Below are 11,289 nucleotides of genomic sequence, written 5' to 3'. Positions count from 1 at the left end.
ATTATCCGAAAGCTAAACTTAACCTTTGTATCCAATTTTACCCAAATCCAGGTTATAGTGTTAATTGGTAAATTCTTCACCTAGTAATTCTTATTTGCTTAATATAGACATGATAACTTTTTCCACAGCTTCCCTAAGGGTTTTCTAGGCTATCCTAATTTTCTTATAATTTTCTATATCTTTTTTCTAATTTCCTCATTGAATCTTAAGCTTCGAATCTGCTTATTTTGAGCTTAGTATTTATTCTATTTATTTTCTCTCAAAGGGTTCATTTCCTCAACTTTATATCACAGTTTTACACTTGCTATAATTTTCATAAATACTTTTGACCGCAAAGTCTATTTATTTTAATTAATCTTTGGCCAAAAATAGGACTTTTAGTCAATTATAATTTTCTAAACTTACTAATAAATTATGGTATAATTATCACAAGTACAAAAGGATATTTTTTATCTTTGGTAATTATGTTATTATTTTTCAATTTAATTATATCATTTTCATCTTCAATTTTCAGCTAAAATTAGTATAATTTGACTTAAATAAATATCTATACTATTTTTTTAACCTTGACATAATTATCACCACCTTTTTATTATGTAATCTAACTCTGAATAGAAAGTAATCATATAACATGATTTACTAATTTCCCCCTTTAAATTTTAACCAAAATTAGTATATTTTGACTTAGATAAATATCTATACTAAGTTTCTAACCTTGACATAATTATCACAGCCTTTTCATCATGTAATCTAGCTCTGATAAATAGCATGTACTCATATAGCATGATTTACTAATTTTCCTCTTTAATTTTCAGCTAGAATTAATATAATTTGACTTAGATAAATATCTATACTAAGTTTCTAACCTTAACATAATTATCATGGTGTTTGATCATGTATTCTAACTCTAATAAACAGTATGTAATCATATCACATGATTTACTAATTTTCCCTTTCCCTCAAAAATAGTGTTTTTCTACTAAGATAATTAGCTAAACTAATTATCTGTGGTTAAGATAATTATTACGGGTTTGTTAAGATGTGATTTACCTCTAATAATTATCTCAAAGGTTTTTAGTTTAATTTACTATTTTCTCCCATTAATTTTTCCTTAAAAATAGTGTTTTCCTACTGAGATAATTAGTTAAACTAAATATCTGAGATTAAGATAATTATCAAGGATTTTCTAAGATGTGTTTTTCCTTTGATAAGTATCTCAAAGCATTTTGGATCAGTTTGCTATTTTTCCCTATTTATTTTTCCCTAAAAAACAATGTACTTCTTCTAAGATAATTAGTTAGACTAATTATTTGAGGTTAAGATAATTATCACGGGTTTCATAGGATGTTTTTTTCCTCTGATAATTATTTCAAAGCATTTTGGATTGATTTGCTATTTTTTCCTTTTTAATTTCCCATAAAAACAGTGTAATTATGTTGAGATAATTATTTAATTATCTGAGATTAAGATAATTATTATGGGTTCAATAAGATGTGTTTTACGTGTGATAATTATCTCAAATAATTTTGGATTAGTTTGATCATTTTTCCCTTTACTTTTCTCTTAAAAATAGTGTAATTTTGCTTAATTAATTATGGAAATTACTCAAAACAATTAAGAGATAATTTTCCTAGCATAATGACAGTCTAACACAACTCTAATAATTATATCATTTAATCTAAACTTATTAGTATAATTATCATTAATTTATGGTTAAAATGAGTAATTTCAGTCCTAATATGATATAATAATTAATTAGCTTAGTATCCCTAAGATTAATCACAATAATCAACAGAGAATTTTGAATTAAAAGAGGATTTTTGAATATACATAGGTTTAATCTTTAATTAATTAAGAAATTTGTAAATAGGTTAACCTAACTTTATTAATTAAGAAAGGTTAGTGCTAATTACCGTTAATTAACTAACTAGAGCTTTACTCTCTAGTGAATTCTGCGTAGAGATCCCTATAGATGAGAGAGAATGTACCAAGGCTCCGAGTCTGTCTGAAATTGTGAAGCAAGGGTCATATTTATAGGTTTCTGGGCACTCACAGGCTGGAAAATGACAGTAACTTGCATCCCAAGCAGCCCTAGAGCTCTAAAAACGCCCCCTGCTGCTAAATCTAGTCTGAGAAAGTTCATCAATACCCCACACAGCCCCCCAAATACACAGAATCGATTTCCTACTAGTTTGTTGACTTTTAATGATTAATTTTGGAAATATCTGCAATTTCTAGAACCTTAGGATAAAAAGTCTTTAGCAGTAATAATTACTGAAACCATTCAATTTTACTTAACTAATTAAATTCATAGTGTAACCTTTTAGAGCCCGTAACTTTTCCATATTTTTGCGGAATTCTGTTTTGAAAATTCCTAGCCCGGGGTTTGCTGTGCTCAAGATTCCAAAAATACCAATTTTTGCCACGGTCGGACAATTCTACATTGCTTTTTCAATAATCATATCAGTTTGATTAAGCTTTATACAATCTTTAAGGTTTCAAAAACTGGAAACCTTACAAAGATTGAATTTCTCTTCGGTCTGTCACCCACAAATGGATGGCCAAAGTGAGATAGCCAATCTTGCGATACTCGATCTACTCAAGACTTATGTTACTGAAGTAGATCAACGCTCACAATGGGAAAATTACTTACCACTTGTAGAGTATGCCTACAATAATACTGTACATACTTCTACGGGAAAAGCACCTTTTGAGATCATTGAGGGAAGGCCAAAAAGTCCCTTGCTACTCAAAGTACATGGGAAGATCTTCATTGGCGATGAGTATAGCCATGACCAACAAGAATCTTTTCAAAAGACTAAGGAGGCTATATCCATATCTCAATAAAGACAAAAAGCTACTGCTGACAAGCACAGAAGGGCCTTAACATTCAAACAAAATGATTGGGTCTTACTTAAGTTTCCTAAGGCTCGATTAAAGCAAACGACGGGAAAAAATCCTACGATGATCAAAAGTATTATGCTAAGCTAGCAAAAAGATACTATGGTCCTTTCCAAATCTTGAAGCCCATCAATAAGATGGCTCACCAACTCAATTTGCCCAACCATTGGCTCATACATAATGCCTTTCATGTGAGAGTGAACCGATTATTGAAGACCCTCCCAAAGTTGAAGACCAAGAAGAGGTGCTACAACCGGAAGCTATCCTTTGGCATGAAGACAAGGTACTACGACATGGTAAGATTATCCGACGATATCTTATTAAATTCAAAAATTATCCTTTTGAAGATGCTAGATGGATGCAAGGAATACAACTTAAGGATAGTATGAACCTTATCAATGCTTACAGTGCTACATTAGAGTAAGAAAATGTACAAATTTCTTTCAAATGACCCATGTTTTTGTTTTATAAGACTAGTTCTCTTTCTAATTGTGCACAAATTTAAATAGTATGCATGCTTAGAATCATGTTTGTGATGAAAGAGCAGACATGCTTGCGGCAGCCATGTCTCCCAAGCTCCAAATGGATTAGTCATCCATCTTGGAAAGATGTCGTAGGGTAAAAAGGGATCCTCTACCCGCTAAGCAAGATTGACTAATGACTGAAGCTTTATCTCTTCTACCTCATAGTCGAGGAAGACTATGATTTCAAGAGAGGGGTAATGTCATAAAATCTAATATCTAACCAACCCAAATGATAATGTGGGAGAATAAACGGGAACAAGGGTTAAGATATAGACATGTGCTTATAGATCTATCATAACACGGGGCCAATGGTGGTAAAGGGGCCCAAATGAGAGATGGTCTATCAAAGAGAAAGGATAACCAATGGAGCATAAGACCTTAGGGTTACCTTCATTGAATACCTCCAATAGACAGTGTAAAAGTCCTTTGACCTTAGGTAAGCTAGGGCTGAGCTTGAGGTGGGAACCCGGCCCAAGCTTGAGGTGCTTAAGGTGGGAACCCGACCTAAGCTTAAGGTGCTTGAGGTCCTTGAGGTGCCTGATGAATGAGATGCTTGAGATGCTTGAGGTGCTTGTGATTGAGATGCTTGTCATGCTTGAGATGCTAGGGTTGTACTTGAGGTGAGAACCCAGCCCAAGCTTGAAGTGCTTAAGGGCCAAGCTTGTGGTGGGAACTGGGCCTAAGCTTGAGGGACTTGAGGTGTCAAAAAGTCAAAGATCCAATCCCTACAAGGAGGGGCCGAGCCCTACATGAGGGGGGATGAGAGAGAACACACACACACACACACACACACACACACACACAAGGAATGCCTAGTACAAAGAAAGCAAAGGGGACACTTGTCAAGTTCCTCCTCATGTTGCCCTCATGGTGTGCCTGAAGCCTATTGGTTGGCCACCCAAGGGGTCCAATGATAGTTTAGGAGATTTAATTAATTGTCTTTGCATTTATCAAGTCCTCTCTCTCAAAGGGTAAAGGGGGACACTTGTCCCAAGGCTACCCTTGTTGCTTGTAATGCCTCCTGCTTGTGATTGGCTAGGCCCGAAGGGGTCCAATGAGCTTCAAGCATGAGATACAAGGGTGGGTCTACCAAATCAAGCTAGGGGATTGCTTGAGGGGTATACTCTCCCACACACACTCACACACACTCTCATTATGCAATGTGCAAAGTGCAAGAGCTCCCTCTCCTTCTCCAAGCAAGTAGAGGTTGAGAGCCTACACCAACACTCTTGGCTATGGAGTGCAAATCCAACCAAGAGCCATGCTTCAATGCTTAAACTTGCCATATTCTCCATCTTCATTACTATGCTATTATGTATGCTAGCAAGAAGAGTGATGATAAGTGAGAAACTAAATCTTTCTCCTATGAAATGTTTCTTCTTTATCTTCCCTACCCTCATTCCCTACTAGCTCTCTCCACCTTCGAAGGTGTTTGAGGTCTTGGGACTGAGGCTTGGGATAGTTAAAGCTTTCCACAAAGTTTATGTTATGCTTGTGATGCATGAAGCTTTCCATCTTCATTGCATCACCTAGCTCACAAGGAACACAAAGATTGTATTGTAACAAGTCTCTCTTAGTGGGAGACATCATAATACAAATGCCTATTGGAGGGGGGATCGGCTCCACATATACCCGGTCCTCAATTGTTGTCATGTTCTCTAAATTCTCTCTCTTGCAAAAGTATTGTTCATGCCAAGTTAACTAATTGCTATGTTTATGTGCTATCTTCAATTATGTGCACCCGCTATGCTCATAAAGTAATTTCTCACAAGTACTCGCATTAATTTCCGCTACTCTCAAGTTAATAGGCCAAATCCATTAGAGAGAGAGAGAGAGAGAGAGAGAGAGAGAGAGAGTACGTGTGTGCGTAAGGGGGATGGAGGGAAGGGGAGGGGGAGGAGAGAGGAGAGGCCAATCCAAATAGTAAAATACGAGTTGATTGTCCTGATGTAGTTAAGGAAAAGAATAGTGGAAGGAAGATGCGGATGACCGGAAACAATGAATCTCTATGTGCAATACTCAAACCAACAAACAAAAGCAACTCTAAAGACAATGTTGTTATGCATAGCGCTATGTTAGAGAGACTGAGACGAACAGAGAGATAGTGGTAAAACAAAGAGAGAGAGAGAGAGAGAGAGAGAGAGAGAGAGAGAGAGAGAGAGAGAGAGAGAGAGAGAGAGAGAGAGAGAGAGAGAGAGAGAGAGAGAGAGAGAGAGAGAGAGAGAGAGAGAGAGAGAGAGAGAGTCAACCCTAGGAACAACGGAACTCTATACACAATGCTTAGATTGAGGGAGCGAGCAAGCAAGGAAGAAGGAAAAGCTAGCCAAAAGGAGGCACAATATTTTTCTTTTTTCTCCAATGTCGCGTATGAGGGATAGATAGAGGGAGGGAATGCCCAAAAGGGGGAAATGGATTGTTGACTAGAGGGATTCTTTATGGATAATATTGAAATCAAGAGACAAGAAGAGGAGATAGAGAGGGAGAGGAACCAAACAAAAATTACAACCAGTCCTAAGACATTATTTTGTGATTGCTAGAGAGAGAGAGAGAGAGAGAGAGAGAGGGAGAGGGAGAGGCCAAAAAAAGTTGGGGAGGTAACAGAACCCTTCACATGGTTATATTTGAGAGAGACATATATATATATATATATATACATATATGTATAATATAGTATACATATAATATAATATAATATATATATATATATAGAGAGAGAGAGAGAGAGAGAGAGACAGAGAGAAAAGAAAAGATCAACGAATCGCTCACAACATGAGAGCCCTATGCACAAAGCTCAGAGAGCGAGAGAAGGAAACGAGTCAAAGGGGAGAGAGAGAGAGAGAGAGAGAGAGAGAGAGAGAGAGAGAGAGAGAGAGAGAGAGGGAGAGGGAGATGCGAGAAGAAAACCTTCAAAAGCGTATGACAATGCAGTTGCAAGTCTTTTTACAGACGTTTTTTTTACAAGGCTTTTTTGATGCATTCAAGATTCTATTTTATGCAAACCAAGAAAACTAACTCGTGGCTTTTCAAGAGCTTTACCATTATTATTTATATACAATGGTAGACCCCTATTCTGCTTCCAAGACCTTTACCCTGGGTAAAAAGCAGTCAGATTTCTTGCAAAGTTGATTTTGAATGTGCCAATGCGTGTTGTCGATGCCAAGATCTCTCTTGCAACTATTGGGGACTTTTAGAGTACAAGCTTTGAAAAGTCTTGCCCAAAGCCAACTAGTTGTACAGAAATGACAGGGCATTCGCTTGGCTTGATTTTCACTTGAAGCTTAGGAATCTCGTAGCTTGTAGTTGTCTTTTGGCAAGTAATACAGAACAAACCCTCTATGGTTTTATGAACCTTATTAGATTTGCAAATGGCACAAAATGTCTCCAAGAGAACACAATTTATGTTAGAGAAAAGCAAGACACAAAACACCTGCAGGTTAAAAATAAGGATCAAGAACCACACAAAAATTCAACGTAGTTTCTAAGCAACTAAATTATCCAACATTACCTGTTTCCCATAACTGAGACTCTCAACTTGTGTCTTGTAAGTTTGCAAGAGATCAGATTGGAGACGCTTGTTGTAGATAGGCACCAAGATTGTGAGATCCAAGACAGACAACGTATTCTCACGACCTAAAAAAGCCCCAATGTTCCTTGCTATAAAGTTTTTCACTTCTCCATTGTCAATATCCATGTTGATAGACTTGTACTCTTCTTTGCGATCATTGGCAAAAGTCAACTAAAACAAGCACAAGTTAAATGTTGTGAAATCTTTTTTGACAAAAAAAGTGCAAAGTATTTCAATATGCGACACTTACAGTTGCTCGATCCTTGGGAGTGGAACCGTCAGCCACCAGTAGCTCTCCACAAGTGGAGTTGGGATAGATTTCAAAATTCTCACTCTTAATAACAAAAAAATCAAGCCTACCCAAGTAATTTTTGCACCACTCACCACCGCACTTGCAGCCTCATCTAAAAAAAATCTTATCTTCGTTTCCGGGTAAAAGCTCAAGTTGATTGGAAACGAAGCAATGCAAGTGACGATCGATGTAGCATCCAAGTAAAGAGAGAAAGGTGATGTTCCACCGTCTCCCTTGTTCTTTGTTTTGATTGCAGAACCCTCTATACGCACAAAACTACCAACACTTGGCAAGGAAGCAAATTGGCTTATTAGAGATGAACCGACGACGACAGTGATTGTGTTGGAGTTGTGCAAATCCACAAGATTAGCCTTGAAAAAATTCACGATTTTTGGGTCAAAATGCTTGTATGTACCACAATTGTTTAGCACATAACCCTCGATTGCAAATCTAGGAGTGATGTCAGAGAGGCCCGTTATATGCAAAAAAGGCACATTATGTTCTTTAGTAGGTGGTTCTTGTTGTGGAAAAGGGTTAACTTTCACTTCATCGTCTTCAATGTCAATTACAACATCTACAAAATAGTATATAAGAACATTGCAACTCATTCACATTAAAAGACAACACAGGTAGATAGTCAATGTTTTTGGTTTTATATATACCATGCCTCTCGATCTTAACAATAGACATCTTTTCTTTTTGCGCTTTTGAGCATCCAACTTGTGCACCTATTGAAAAAGATGGGACATTTGAAGCACAAAAGATGAACCGGTTTTGTGTAAGCTTTCTTTAGAAGGTAGAAATCAACGTACTGCAAGCTTGCCCTTTGCCTTTTGAGAAAGATGGTTGGATAGTGAAGTTCGGTTCATTGTATACACTACGCTTGCGAGAAGTTGTCAAAGTGCTTGCAGATGACTCACTCACATCAATCCATACACATTCACGTTTGGAAGTTCCACTTTTTGGATGTGCGATACGTGCAAGGCTAACATTTTTTCTTGGCTCTACGAAACAAATATATTCAAGTAAGAATAACAAAAGCACAAAAAACACCATAACACCCGTACTCCATACCGTCAATCTCCATGCTTTGTACGCCACCATGATTGTAGGCCATATTTCAGCATGCTTATTTTCTTTGTCTACATGACACAAACAAATATAAAGGCTGAGAACACTTTGCAACTATAATTCTATCACTGATCATCCAGAAAAAGTCTACAAGGAAGAGGGGTCAGAAAGGGGGAAGAGGGGGGGGGGGATTGCATCTCTCCGATAGCACACCTTGCAAATAAACCACTATCTTTTGGAGGGACAGAAAAAAGAGCAAAGAAACACACACACACAGATAGATAGATAGATAGATAGATAGATAGAGAGAGAGAGAGAGAGAGAGAGAGAGAGAGAGAGAGGGGGGGGGGGGGGGGGGAGAGGAGGGGGGGCGGGGGGGAGAGAGAAAAAGAGCGGGGATGGGGAAAGACAAGTGCAAGATGCATGGTTGCAATGCTGAGAGTATCGAGTCAGACGAGAGAAGATTGCACTTGAGAGAGAGAGAGAGAGAGAGAGGGGGGGGGGGGGATCGACGCTAAGGATGCCTCAGGAGGCTCGTGACACACGATGAGCCTACACTTTGAACCACATGTACATTTTTAGGGAGAGGAGGAGAAAAGAAGAGGGACAAGCAGGGAGAAAAAGGGGGAAGGAAATGCTCGATGTGAGCTCAGCATGTTCACATGTAGCGTGCATTATGAAACCCCACCTTCAAAGTCCCTTACACAACAAAGACCAAGCATCGCAAACGTAAAAGATCACGCATAAATAAAGAGACACAAACCAAACAAACATACTTAAGGCTGTCGGTATGGCAGGCCAACCACCTTGCCCCCATTGTGCCTATCAATTGGTTCTACTCAACAAAACCCAAGGCAACATCAATCACAACCAACCTCCAAAATCTATCAGATTATGTACGGCAAAAGGCACCAATAATAGCTCAACTTGGGATTTGATGAGCATTGGGAAGAAGCAAGTTGTGTCCCATAGTTCTCCATATACGACAAAGGGCTACTAAAGAGGGTAATTGAATCGAGCAAAAGGGTTACAACTTAACCTACTTTGGTAGTTGTTGGAAGATTGCACCATTCAACCTAGTAATATCGACCATTTAGTGTGTCTAAACCGTGGAACTATCTTTGAGACACCCATCTTATTCTCAATCAAGCTAGTCAATTTTCCTTTATTTCAATATATATGTTGAATTGCCAAACTGTGAAAAAAGGAATGCATGTCTATTTTATATATACATATGATGATCGAAATTGAGCATGCACTAGTGAGGAAAAAATATGGCTAAGCTAAGGAAGCTTTGACAAACTCAAAAATGCAAAAAACAGACTGTAAAAATTGAACTACACTACCGACCTGATAATTATATGTGCGAATATCATCCGATTGTGCAAGCCAGAGGACAATGTTTGAGTCAAGCTACAAAAAAGCAATGTGAATAGTTAAACATATCGTCTTGAAATGAAATGTCACAGAGACTGAAACTGCAAAGTATACAATGCACGTCATGCAGAGGTGCCATACAAAAGTATGGTGGAGAGCTGGCACTATGGTCTCTCCAAAAATTATAAGAAACGGAAGCCGTGCCCTGCCTCATAGCATTTATATGTTGCGCCAAGCAAACGCATAGTCATGGGGTGCTGGATACAGATAACGAACCTTGTAGTGTTGTCGAGTTGGAGTCGCGCTTGTGCAGTTGACACATCCAGTGTTGTGAATATATGTCCTCCCTACCAAACACAAAATACACATTAAGACAAATACAAGAGATGTGGCATATTGATTAAGCTTAAAGAGAAGTAGATCTAATTTTATATTCTATGTTGACGGTTCGCTACATAAAGAGTTATGGGTGCTTTTTGATAGATTTTCCCTTGTTAAAATTGCACTATCTCTCTCTGCTCGGCTATGAACTCTTTCTCCAGCCTTATGTTGTAGCTAGTTTTCATTTTCACTGTGTCCTCTCCTTGTAGAGCAAGCAAGGCTTCTCCTCAATTATGGAACTCGTTGGCCATGCAATAGCATGCTATCATACGTGGGTCTGTCCTCAAGAAGTCTAGGAGTCTTTTCAATTGCACGGTTTTGTTCATGGGATCGATTGATGCTTGAATCTGACCTTGGAAAGAGAACTCCATGTTGCGAACTTGCAACGGCCAAACAGTACGTTTGTCTGCTGTTTTCCCTATGAGAGGCTGCATGATAACGGGCATGTTGAGTTCGGAGTTCCCATAGAGGAAGACACCATATTTAGTGGGCTCACCACTATTGCAAATGCGGATCTCGCAAACTTTGTACTTGTTTACTTTAGTGCTAGATGCTTGATGTCAATCTGCTTATGTCATGTTATATTCTATAGATGTTCTATAACAACGCCCACCGCACAAGTCTAGTTAGCACAAAAGGATGTGTGTAAGAGAGGATAGCAAGGATGCAATGTGTGTGACAGGAGGCTTACAGTGAGTTTGTGTGGAGGATTTATCCAAGGCATTGAGGCTTAGAAGTGAACGGACTCTAGGAGGCTTAGAAGTGAACAAACTATAGGAGGCCGCCTCGTGGAGAACGGCTCTTAGAGTATTAGAATCTACGTCATGGACTGAATGCTCTCACGAGCTCCCTCATTTGCCCGAGGTTGGGAGGTCTGGCACCGCTCGGCAGCTAGCCTATCAAGGTGTTGGCCAGTCAACCATGAATAGCCAACACCAAACACGAACACAAACATACACACACATACATCCAAAAACTCCGAAAGGATGAGGCACGCATGAGAGGCAAGCCAACAAACGAGGGCTCGTGATATGGTCTCCTTCCTACACATAGAGTCACCATAGCTGGATTCTGAACTATATAACCATAGGCGAGTTAGCATGGCGATGACATTTTCTGGGCAGGCCTCGTGCCCTTTCATCACCTGCACCCCCGCTCTTTGCTGATCGACAAGAACG

General features: G+C 38.6%; 1 pseudogene; it reads right to left on the bottom strand.

Moving 5' to 3' along the window:
- Positions 1–6,510: 6,510 nt before the first annotated feature.
- LOC147428689 (uncharacterized) lies at positions 6,511–8,399 on the bottom strand (annotated as a pseudogene).
- Between the last annotated feature and the right edge of the window lie 2,890 nt (positions 8,400–11,289).

The sequence above is a fragment of the Adiantum capillus-veneris genome, chromosome 23 (genome assembly GCF_014529385.1).
Source record: "Adiantum capillus-veneris isolate H3 chromosome 23, ASM1452938v2, whole genome shotgun sequence".
NCBI classification, from domain to species: domain Eukaryota; kingdom Viridiplantae; phylum Streptophyta; class Polypodiopsida; order Polypodiales; family Pteridaceae; genus Adiantum; species Adiantum capillus-veneris.
The sequence above is the reverse complement of the archived record's forward strand: the minus strand, read 5'-3'. Positions and strand labels throughout refer to the sequence as shown.